The sequence below is a fragment of the Saccopteryx leptura genome, chromosome 5 (genome assembly GCF_036850995.1).
Source record: "Saccopteryx leptura isolate mSacLep1 chromosome 5, mSacLep1_pri_phased_curated, whole genome shotgun sequence".
NCBI lineage: Eukaryota > Metazoa > Chordata > Mammalia > Chiroptera > Emballonuridae > Saccopteryx > Saccopteryx leptura.
The window spans coordinates 65902799-65915188 of NC_089507.1; the positions used below are offsets into that span (position 1 = coordinate 65902799).

At 42.0% G+C, this 12390-nt stretch overlaps 1 pseudogene; it reads left to right on the forward strand.

Moving 5' to 3' along the window:
• Nucleotides 1-766: 766 nt before the first annotated feature.
• On the forward strand, nt 767-9904 carry LOC136406502 (keratin, type I cytoskeletal 18 pseudogene; annotated as a pseudogene).
• Nucleotides 9905-12390: the final 2486 nt, after the last annotated feature.

The following is a 12390-nucleotide window of genomic DNA, read 5'->3' on the forward strand; positions in this document are numbered from 1 at the left end:
ATTTCCTCAGCATTCTAAGGCCTGTAACAAGGGATGGTTCATTCCAGAAGAACTCCCAACAAAATTTCTTAACAATTATTTATTATTTCAAAGTATTATATTACAGGCAACAGATCACAAAGATGTACTAGAAGGTGGACGCACTGCCTAGTTGCAATTTGGTGTGTGAAGAGATATATAAGCAGATGCTAAGATGTTTAAACTATTTAGAGAAAAAAAATCAAAATATGTTCCTATATTTTAGATACAAATCAAGTCCAGCAACAGAAATCATGTGTGACACTGGAGTTTTAAAAATAACTTCTATTTCTAAAATTTCTGCATTTTTGTAGAAAGAGTGCTTTCTTCGAAATCAGAAGCCCAGATTCTAGCATTCTGAGTCCAATTTTTCTCATTCTTAAAAAACTCAATTAAAACGTATGTCTAATTTAAAGTTTTGCACTAGTGTTCACAGAAACATTATTCATAATAGCCAAAAAGTGGGAGCAGCCCCAGTGTTCATCAGCTGATGGAGGGATCAATAAAATGTGGTTTATCAGTATAATATAATATGGCTTGGCAAGAAAAAGGAATGAAGTACTGATTCATGCTACACTATGGATGCACCTTGAAACCATCATACTCAATAAGGAAGCCAGTCACAAAGGACCACAGAGTGTAGGATTCCATTTATGTGAAGTGAGGAGAATAAGTAAATTCACAGACACAGAAAATAGCTTAGTGGCTCTTTGGTGATGGGATGGGATGAGGGGAGCAAGAACAGGGAATGACTGTCGTTAGTCCCAGAGGTAATTTGGGGGATACTTAAAATGTTCTAAAATTAGATTGTGATAATGGTGGCACAACTCTTTGAATATATGAAACTTTACAGTTTAAATGGGTAAATTTTATGGCATATGAAATATATCTCAATAAAACTATTTTTATAAAAGTGAATGTGAAAAAACATTGAGAGTAAAATGTTCTGTTGGGTAAGAGTCACTGTGATCTTCACTTAAAGAAATTTGCTGGCAAGGAAGTGACAGACTGTCAGCCTGTAAAGGAATAGATACCAGAGGCAAAGACATCGTAAAAAAAGACGATTAAATTAAAGCAAAATAAGGCAATATGAAAAAAATGACATCTATTTACTTATTTTTCTCTCCAAGTTTACCTTACATTTCATATGTAAGCACAATGTAATTGGCTTGTAGAAAACAGTAAGTATGCCTGACCTGTGATGGCGCAGTGCATAAAGTGTCAACCTGGAACACTAAGGTTGCTGATTCGAAACCCTGGTCAAGGCACATAGGGGAGTTGATGCTTCCTGCTCCTCCCACCCTTCTTTCTCTCTTTTTCTCTCTCCCCTCTCTAAAATGAATAAAAATAAAATCTTTTTTAGAAAAGAAAACAAGTATGCATTTCAGATGCTTTTTATTGTTTCAGACACATAAAGGCCATAAATCATGTTTTCTCTGTCCTAGAGACAAAGGTGTGCAGAGGATTCAAGTAAAAACATTTTTTGATGTCCAACTGGGTAATAATTCTACCTCTTAATCAAGATTTGGTTACCGAAAAGGAAAACATAATATAAAAATGCTATAAAGATTTAGAGGGTTTTTTTTCACCCTTTTCCATAACTCACGCTGTAAATGTGTTCATTATGACATTCAAGAAAATTGAGGTGTTGCAAGACTCTATACAGCAGAATCTCTGCCAATTATAATGAGTTATCCAAGTCTATAGGCTGCTTTATAAAGCTCTTTAATATCAAAGTACTCAATTCTGCTCTGCTTCCTCAAAAACACACTATATCTAAAGACCAGTAAAAGGTAATTAAAAATACTTAATAGCTTAATTGCACTTAGTCTTATATTTGTCCAATGTGGTCACCGGTTTGCTGGTGATATAGCTATAAAGCATTATCTTCAGCCAAGAAAATGAATAAGATATTTAATGGCTATGTGGAAACGGAAATTTTCTTGTAAAATTACAAAAATGCAAGCCAATGATACACTAAAATCTAATAAAGTTTATAATTAAAATTCTGAGCAGGAATGTTAGACACTGTATCCTTTTTCCCTAAAGGATTACGTATTGTGCCAGAATGCTTGAGTACTATGTTCATTCTTGTATAGATAAATAAACTTCATAGGCTAGTTTACAAAGCAAGTAAATGACTTTCCACCATTTCGTTATTTGTATACATTAAGGGCATGGAACAAAAAGCAAAGTCTTAGTTGCCAATTAAACAGTTTTGTCTAGATCTCTAGATAAAAATTGAAAATGCCTTACAGTGGAATATCAGGTCAGAAACTTTAATCCTGAAATAGTCAACAGGAGTAGTTTGCTTTCTATAGGGCATTATAGTGCTTTATCAATTATTCCTCTTTAAAAGTACATTTTGTCTTTGTTTAAAATTGTAAGTCCTTGAGAAGTCTCAGAAGTGTGCCTTAGCAACCATATAAGTCCAGCTGTAATGAAATCATCAGATCCTTACCTAAGAGCAAGCTTTAATGATGGAAGCAAGGTATAGGACTATGTGACTACACTGAACATTCAAGGACCAGAAAAAAGGCCCATGCTAGAGCAAGGGGACTTCACAAAAGATGGAGAAAGAATAAGGGATTGACTTTGATAAGCTTTGACTTAGAATAATAGAGTAAAAAACATAATCATGGAGCATTCAGATGCCACGTCAGCCCAGGAAGTAGAAAGTATACCCAGGAACTAAGAATACAAAGCCTTTTTGAAATTTCCCAAAGTTAATAACGAAGCATACTTGCTTTTTTGTTTCCCCCCACCTCACAGCTTAGTGGTTCTGTGTGCTAATGTTTAAGGAGAGCAAGGAAGGGTGATACGTGGGAGATTTCCTACCACTCTTGAGCAGGTCTTGGGGAGATCTTATCTTCAACAGGACATACATATGTCTGTGTGTTTCTGTGCACTAGGGGAAATGGTGTGCACTGCTGGGGGCTATTTGGCTGAGAGCTTCCATACAGAAAGAGCCTCCAAGAAAGGATATGTACACAATCACAGACAATCGCTTTTTTTTTTTAATTTTTTTTTATTCATTTTAGAGAGGAGAGAGAAAGGGAGAGAGAGAGACAGAGAGGGAGAGAGAGAGGAGAGAGAGACAGAGACAGAAGGTGGGGAGGAGCTGGAAGCATCAACTCCCATATGTGCCTTGACCAGGCAAGCCCAGGGTTTCGAACCGGCGACCTCAGCATTTCCAGGTTGATGCTTTATCCACTGCACCACCACAAGTCAGGCCACACAGACAATCTCATACTCTGCCAATGGAAAGAAAAAAATAGTCATCTTTCAATTTTAATTGCATGTACCATTACACAACCACATAGCCTTTATAAGATCTACATTAATATTTTAAATAAATACTATAATTATCCTGTGAGTAATAACATGCATATGTTAAAAGCAAATAGACCAGAATTTCCATAATCTTACTTTGGAATTCATTTATATTTTAATATACAAGGAACTCCAAAAAATGGAAGTAGCTTGAACCCTTCTCAACCTTTGATAGGCTGATTCTAAGCAATCAGATGGGTGGTTCAGTGTCTAAGAAGAAAGGCAAGTAAACTTAATTTGTAGGGCCTGCAGTAAGGAAACAGGCGACAAAGGATTGTCCTGGTCTGAGAAGGAACCCTGAGCCTCTTCACTATAAGGTTCTTATGAGGGTCCTTGGCATTATTATTTAGACACTTTATTACAAATCTACTTCTGTTTGAATTGTCCTAATATTTTCAATAAAACTACTGTTTTTCTTTGATATGTTTAAATAATTCAGAATATCAAGTCCCTCTTGACATTAAAGATGAAAATAGTCTTGATTTCAAATCAGCTAGGTGCTGAGAGATACAACAAAAACCACTAAGTCCCTTCGTAAAGGACCCTACTGATAACTTGGTTCTTACATGTGGAAAGATAATGAGCAATGCAAGGCAGAGACTAACTGATAAGTACCATGCCAGTGGCTGGGTCAACTAGAACTATGGGCGGGAGTTCATCAAGAAGAGAATGTCTGGTCAGAGAGAAAGCTGTGAGTAAACCAGAATCTAATCTAAACTGGGCCTTTTCGCTTCTGAGTGTGTATCATGTGTTTTCCCCTAAACTAGATATTCTTATGCACTTATAGTAAGCCAGAGGGAAGAAAATGAAATAGAAGAAACTGAAGGTTCTAAAGAAGGTGTGAATGACTGAATAAGAAATGTCCAGGAGGTTGAGAATAGGTGGAAAGGTAAGCCTTTTTCTGGGCTTGAAAAGAAGGCAAGATTGAGTATGAAAAAATACAGATATTTAGGGTAAGATAGTAGAAAAAGTAAGGACACTTTTGCTCAGGTAAGCTGGAATTATCTATTTGATAGAATGATTCAGGGAACAGTTGGTAATGTGAAAAGGGAGGAAATTCAATAAAGTTGCTTAGACTGATTGGTGGTGGCACAGTGGATAAAGCATTGACCAGAATGCTGAGGTCACTGGTTCAAAGCCCAAATGTGACTGGCTCTGATTGCCAGCTCATCAACAAATGGGTGGCTGGCTGAAGCAGAGGATCAGCCACACAATCCCGAAGCTCACCAGCTTGAACCCAGTGGTATCTGGCATGAAAAGCCCACAGTCACTGGCTGGAGCAAGGGAACACTGTTACAGCCCCAGTCAAGGCATGTACGAGAAGCAATCAATGCACAACTGAAGTGAAAGCAGCTACAAGTTGATGCTTCTCATCTTCTCTCTCTCTCTCTTCCTGTCTCTCAGAAAGAAAGAAAGAAAGAAAGAAAGAAAGAAAGAAAGAAAGAAAGAAAGAAAGAAAGAAAGAAAGAAAGAAAGAGGAAGGGAGGGAGGGAGGGAGGGGAGGGAGGGAGGGAGGGAGGGGAGGGAGGGAGGGAAGAAAAAGGAAAGGAAAGGAAAGGAAAGGAAAGGAAAGGAAAGGAAAGGAAAGGAAAGGAAAGGAAAGGAAAGGAAAGGAAAGGAAAGGAAAGGAAAGGAAAGGAAAGGAAAGAAGAGGGAGGGAGGAAGGGAGGGAGGAAGGGAGGGAGGGAGGGAGGGAGGGAGGGAGGGAGGGAGGGAGGGAGGGAGGGAGGTGCCAAAATAAATCCATTTGTGATTCTGTCAGGAAGAGGTGAATAAAAGGATTACTTAGTAGAGGATGGTGCTACCCAAGTGACTGCATGAACGTCTCAGGATTGGATGGCTATGACTCCAGCGGTTTCCCCAGCATCACTCACCCTGCACTGGAAGCTGGACCATTGAGTGATTCATAAATAGTGATGCTCTGAAAGCAAGGAGGCTGACTCTTGAATTCTTTTCTTTATTGGTCCACTACTTGATTCCTATCATTTTTAGGACAAAGGCGAGGGCTTGCTTTAGAAAAAAGAAAGAAAGACAGCTTTCTCTGTGCCAGCTTGGTCATGTCTCAGGCTTTACAGAGACTAGAGATAGTCCAATAAATGTGATCACTTATCTGCACCTCTTAGAAGAAGCATTTTGTAAGTAACTTTATGACTATGACTATCTCTTCTACCAGTTAAATTACAATTCCTATTTCTCATTTTTATTATGTCAGTATAGTTTAAAAGTAAAGCTGTGCCCCAAATTCAGAATTGCTGATACCTAAGTTATATTTAAAACTCAGGGGGAAAGAAAAATCTATTGGTTTATCTTAAAGAGCGTTTTTATAATGGTGAATTGAGGTAGAAATTCCTAATATTCTCTCTGACACTTAATCAAGAGTCAATTAACAGGAAAGAATATGAAACATAAAACAACAGCCTTATAACAAACTTGCGTTGCCTTAATCCCTGTACTTCATTGACACATCACATAATTTACCTGTTTCACGCCCCAAAAAATTCACTTGCAAAAGAACACTCTGGGGGCTATATTTACTGTGCTGTTTAGGATGCGGGGAATTTCTTTAAACTCAAAAGAAATAGATGTATCCATTTTGTGTGACTGAAGCAGCCTACTCTGAGCTATCTACTCACACTGTTTCTTCTTGGCCTCTGTTTCTGAGACCTGACTAAGAAGGCAGCGCCCACCACTGGGGATTCCTGTCTACAGTTTAAGAGAAATGGCAATTATATAAAAAGACATATTTTCCTGTCAATTGATTCAAATGCATAAAAAATACAGTCACCCAGATGACTATGCATGCCAAGTCACAAATGTGATTAAATTCTGAGTAAAGTGAAGCATTATTCAGGCATAAAATACAGAGCCAAGACCAGCCCTACTCCCTCTATCAGTAAGCAGAGAACTATCACTGAAAATTTCACCTGGAGCTCTTACTAGAATCTCCAAGAAGAGGCTGGTATGATTTATCGTTTTAGCCCTGACTAATGCCACAATTACTTGAAATATGGTATGCTTCTAATATTTTCCCTTAACAAAGATAAGATATAGTTTATATCATGTAACTCAGTTTAATGTTAGACTTAGAATAAATTAGTTTTACAAATGGAATTTTAAGTAAGGGTAAAAGCATTGTGGGGGAACAAAAAGCACAGAGAGTCCTGCACCAGTAGAACAAAATTTAATAAAGGCAAGTGTGCACAACACCCAGGCAATCTACTCCTAAGGTAGTCCCTCCTCAGCCACTGTGGGCGCCTGAAACAATGGGTAATACCAAACCCTATAGGTACTGGGTTCTTTTCCATAAACATTTCTATGGTAAAGTTTAATAATAAAGTAGAATAAGTATAACAATATACTGGAATAAAAGTTATGTGAATGTGGTCTCTCTCTCTCTCTCTGTCCAAATGCCTAATTGTACTATACCCACCTTTTCACATAAGGAAGCACTTTAGAGCTTCTCTTCGGCATATCTGAATTGCCAGCATCACTGCTCTTGAGCGTTGGGGCCACTATTAAATAAAATAAGAATGACTTGAACATAAGTACAGTGATAAGCATGGTAGTTGATCTAATAACTAAAGTGACAGGTTGGGAGCCTACATAGTATAGACACATAAGACAAAAGGATGAGTCACATCTGGGGAGATGGACTAAGATGTTGCAAGATTTCATCACATTACTCAGAAGGGTACATAATTTAAAATTTTAATGTCCATTTCAAATTTTCCATTTAATATTTTTGGACCTTGGTTGACGGCAGGTAACTGAAAACCACAGAAAACAAAACTAAGGATGAGTGGGAACCACCGTGCAGACCTGCATGAATGAGGACACAGCCAGAGCAGACCTGCGGACCCAACTGCCGAGATAACGCTGGGCCCGCCGCACGCGCAGAGCGCTGGCCCTGGAGTGGCAGGGAGCAAGGCAGAGTCACTCAAATTTATTTTTCCCATTTTTGAGTGAGAAGGAAAACTGCTCTGAAATCCTCCTTTGAATTTTCACTCAATCCAAAACCCAAATTCTCAGCTTTAGAAATTGTAACTGTTGATATTTTATATTGCAACCCAGGATACACACATAGATATGCATAGAGACAATGTCTTCTGTTGTCTATTTTTTTAAACAACTTTTTTAAATTGATCAATTCTAGCAAGAAGAAGGAGAGGCCCTGGCCGGTTGGCTCAGTGGTAGAGCGTCGGCCTGGCGTGCGGAAGTCCCAGGTTCGATTCCCGGCCAGGGCACACAGGAGAGGCACCCATCTGCTTCTCCACCCCTCCCCCTCTCCTTCCTCTCTGTCTCTCTCTTCCCCTCTCGCAGCAAGGCTCCATTGGAGCAAAGATGGCCCGGGCGCTGGGGATGGCTCCTTGGCCTCTGCCCCAGGCGACAGAGTGACGCCCAGGAGGGGCAGAGTATCACTCCCTGGTGGGCAGAGTGTTGCCCCCTGGTGGGCGTGCCGGGTGGATCCCGGTGGGGTGCTTGCGGGAGTCTGTCTGACTGTCTCTCCCCATTTCCAGCTTCAGAAAAATACAAAAATAAAAAATAAAATAAAAAAGGAGGAGGAGAGAGAGAGAAACATTATTTGTTGTCCCACTTATTGATGCGTTCATTGTTTGATTCTTGTATGTGCCCTGACTGGATCTTGAACCTGCAACCTTGGTGTGTGGGGATGACACTCTAACCAAACCAGCCAGGGATGATGTGCTCTGTTTTTTATTCTATTCTATCCATTTTATTCTTTTAAAGTTACAATGAAGACACACCTTAGGTTGAATTGTGTCTCCTCCAAAATTCATATATTGAAGTCCTAACCCCCAGTACTTTAGAAAGTAACCTTATTTGGAGATGGTGTCTTTATAGAGGTCATCAAGTTAAAGTGAGGTTATTAGATTGGGCCTTAACCCAATATGACTAGCATCCATATAAAAAGAGAAAATAGGCCCTGGCTAGTTTGCTCAGTGGATAGAGCCCAGCATGTGGACGTTCAGCGTTCAATCCCATCAGGGCACACAAGAGAACTATCTGCTTCTCTTTCCCTCTTTCTCCCCCTTCTTTCTTCTTCTTCTTCCATAGCTAGTGGCTCTATTGGTTCAAGTGTCAGCCCCAGGCGCTGCAGATGGTTCGGTTAATTCAAGCATTGGCCCCAGACAGGAGTTGCAGTCTGGGCACATGCCAGAGCCTGTCTCACTATCTTCCCTCCTCTCACTTTAAAAAGAGAGAGAGAAAAAAATGTGGGCTGTTTGAACCTGAGTCCCGACTTCTTGCCTTCCTCCCTGACCAACATAAGCTTCAGTACCCTCTCCAGATTCTCCACAAACTACTGCACCTGGGCTTTGCATCGTTGCCCAGCCACCAGCCTGGTGGCCAGCAGTGCAGCCAGTGTTTATATAAGCACTAGGGCTCCGAGTCCAGGATCTCCGGTGTCCCAGCCCATCAGCATGTGGGCAGCTCGAAGTCCAGGGGCCTGGTTGCAGGGATAGCTTGGGGTCTGGCGAGCATAAGGGGCATCCAGAACTAGAAGGAAATTACGCAATGCCTGAATGACCACCTGGCCTCCTACCTGGAGATGATGAGAAGAAGCCTGATAATTGGAGACTCCATGCAACACATCCAAAACACTGCCTACCACCTGCAGGAACACCTGGAGAAGAAGGGACCCTATATCAAAGACAGGGGGCATTATTTCAAGACCATGACAACCTGAGGGCTCAGATCTTTGCACAAATGCCCACAGTGTTCTGCAGATTAACAGTGCCCATCTTGCTGCTTATGACTTCAAAGTCAAGTATGAGATGGAGCTGGCCATTGCCAGTCTGTGGAGAGTGACATCAGTGGGCTCCAAAAGGTCACCAATGACACCAATATCACTCAGCTGCAGCTGGAGACAGATATCAAGGTTCTCAAGCAGGAGCTACACGTCAAGAAGAACCATGAGGAGGAACTAAACGGTCTACAAAACCAGATTGCCCACTCTGGGTTGCCCATTGAGTTGGATGCCCCCAACTCTCAGGACCTCAGCAAGATTACAGCGACCATCCAGGCCCAGTATGACAAGCTGCTCAGAAGAACTGAGAGGAACTAGACTAGGATGGCCGCAGCAGATGAGGAGAGCACCACAGCAGTCACCTCGCAGACCTCTGAGAAGAGGAGCTGCTAAGATGACACTCACGGAGCTGAGGCTCCAGTCGTGTCCTTAAAGAGTGACCTGGACTTGATGAGAACAGCCTGAGGGGGGTGGAGATGTGCAATGCCATGCGGATGGAGCAGCTCAGGGGGATCCTGCTGCATCCGGAGTCAGTGCTGGACCAGACCCGGGCAGAGGGGCAGCGCCAGGCCCAAGAGTTCAAGGCCCTGCTGAGCATCAAGGTCAAGCTGGAGGCTGAGATCACCATCTACCACTGTCTGCTGGAATAAAGGGAGAACTTCAATCTTGGTGACACCCTGGACAACAGCAACTCCATGCAACACATCCAAAACACTGCCTACCACCCGCAGGACTGTAAATGGCAAAGTGGTGTCTGAGATCAGTGACCCCAAAGTTCTGAGGCATTAAGGCAGAAGTAGGGCACCCCCTGGGGCAGGAGGCCAGTAAGAGTTCAGAGACCATTGAACATTAAAAAAATAAGAGAGAGAAGAAGAAGAACAAATGTGGACACAGAAACATGCACAGAGGGAAGACAATGTGAAGAGACACAAGGAGAAGGCCAGCTACAAGCCTGGGAGAGAGGCCTGGACCAGCTCCTTCGCTCACAGCCCTCAGAAAGAACCACACCTGCCAAGACCTTGATTACAGACTCCTGGCCCCCAGAACGGTGAGACAATCAATTTCTATTGCTTAAGCCACCCAGTTTGTGTAATTTGTTATACATCAGTCCAAGGAAAATTAATACAACACAGTAAATTGAATTCATGACCCATTGATGGGTTTTGAAGAGCAGTGTGGAAAAAATAAATCTGGTCCTCTTCAGCATCCATTGTCCTCTTCAGCATCCAATAACCAGGAACTCACTACCTTCCGAGACAGGACATCTCATCTCTGGGTATCCCCGGTAGAGTTAAAATCTGATGCTCATAACTGTCCTACAGTTCTACTGCCATCCTTTGAAGTCACACAGAGATCAAATTCCTGGCCTTGGCCAGTTGGCTCAGTGAATAGTGTTGACCCTGTGTGCAGATGACCTGGGTTTGATCCTCAGTCAGGGCACACATGAGAAGTGACCATCTGCTTCTCTCCCCCTCTCTCTTCCCCTTCTCTTTCTCTCTTCCCTTCTTGCAGCCAGTGGCTGGATTGGTCCGAGTGTTGGCCTTAGCCACTGAGGATAGCTCGGGTGATTTGAGAATCCGCCACAGACAGGGTTTGCCAGGTGGACCCTGGTCAGGGTGCATGTGGGAGTCTGTCGATCTCCCGTCCTCTCACTTAAAAAAAAATTCCTTCTCATCATGATAGTCTTTTAACCTGATATTTGTATTCTGCAGCTACCATATTTATCCAAACTATGTCCTATAAACTCTGTTTTCTTCCTAATTATTACCTCTGTGTCTTGAACAGATACAGACTCATTTATTTGCCTTCTCTCTTGCAAAATGAAATTGCCTTCCTTTCCTCTGCTGCTGGCTAACCCCCAGCCTCTTCTAAATGCTCAGCCTGTCCTCGTCTTTACAAATCATTTTCCGATCCTGACAACTCAGATCAATCTCTTCCTTTTCACATCTAATGCACTGTGCTGAATAGTAATTAAAGATGGGCACTCTGCCTTAGCCAGTTGGCTCAGTGGTAGTCTGTTGGCCCAGCATGTGGATGTCCCAGGTTCAATTCCTGGTCAGGGCACAAAGGAGAAGTACTCATCTGCTTCTCCACCCCTCCCCCTCTCCTTCCTCTCTGTCTCTCTCTTCCCCTCCTGCAGCCAAGGCTCCATTGGAGTAAAGATGGCCCAGGCACTTGAAGATGGCTCTATGACCTCTGCCTCAGGTGTTAGAATGGCTCCTGTTGCAATGGAGCAATGCTCCAGATGGGCAGAGAATCACCCCCTAGAGGGCTTGCCGGGTGGGCACATGCAGGAGTCTGTCTCTCTGCCTCCCTGCTTCTCACTTCAGAAAAATACAAAAAAAAGGGGGGGAAAATATGGGCACACATATTAATTAGTACTTTGGAAAACTGAGTTTTGACAATAGTTACTAAACTTCTTATTTAACACAGGAATATTTTTTAAGGTTTTATTTATTAATATTAGAGAGAAAGGAGGAGGGAGAGCAAGAAGCATCAATTCATAATTGCTTCACTTTAGTTGTTTGTTGCTTGCTCGTTGTATATGCCTAGACTGGGTAAGCCCAGAGTTTTGAACCAGCGACATCAGCTTTCCAGGTTGATGTTCTATCCACTGCACCACCATAGGCCAGGCTAATACAGGGATCTTGATAAAGTATCAAGTGTCAGATCCCTGGTTGACATGTCTGCATTAGTAATCTCTGGTAATCTTTGAAACTACCTTCTACCCTCTTTTCTTTGTTCAAACCAGCTTTCCCCTGAGGTAAGCAGAAGCTCTGGATTGAAAGGCCAGGAAAAAAATGTGGATTCTCATGATCAGAAAGTGGGCTGCTGGAATGTTGTAGGCCTCCCTCCCCCAAAAGCCACTCTTCCCATCGATTTTTTTCTCCTCTATCTCCTTTCTCTAGTTTTCGTCTACACTCCACCTTGTAGGAACTCTGCCATTTTTATGGTTGTAAATACCAAGGAGACTTAGATGATTCTCTTACAGACATCTCCCAAATCTTTCTTGAGATCTACACTTAGCTATCCAATAGCTGGTCTCACAGACTCCTCAAAATCCATAGGTCCGAAATCAAAACCATGACTCCTTACCTTCTCCAGTATTTTCCATCTCAGGAAATGGCCTCAACATCCACTCACATGTTGAAGCTAGAAACAAGGATACCACTGTAACTCCCTTCTCCGCAGTCAATCGGGCACAATCCATTGTGGATTCTACCTTCTTAATAGCTCTCAGTTTAGTAGCTCTTTTCATTTTGAACTCTGGTTGC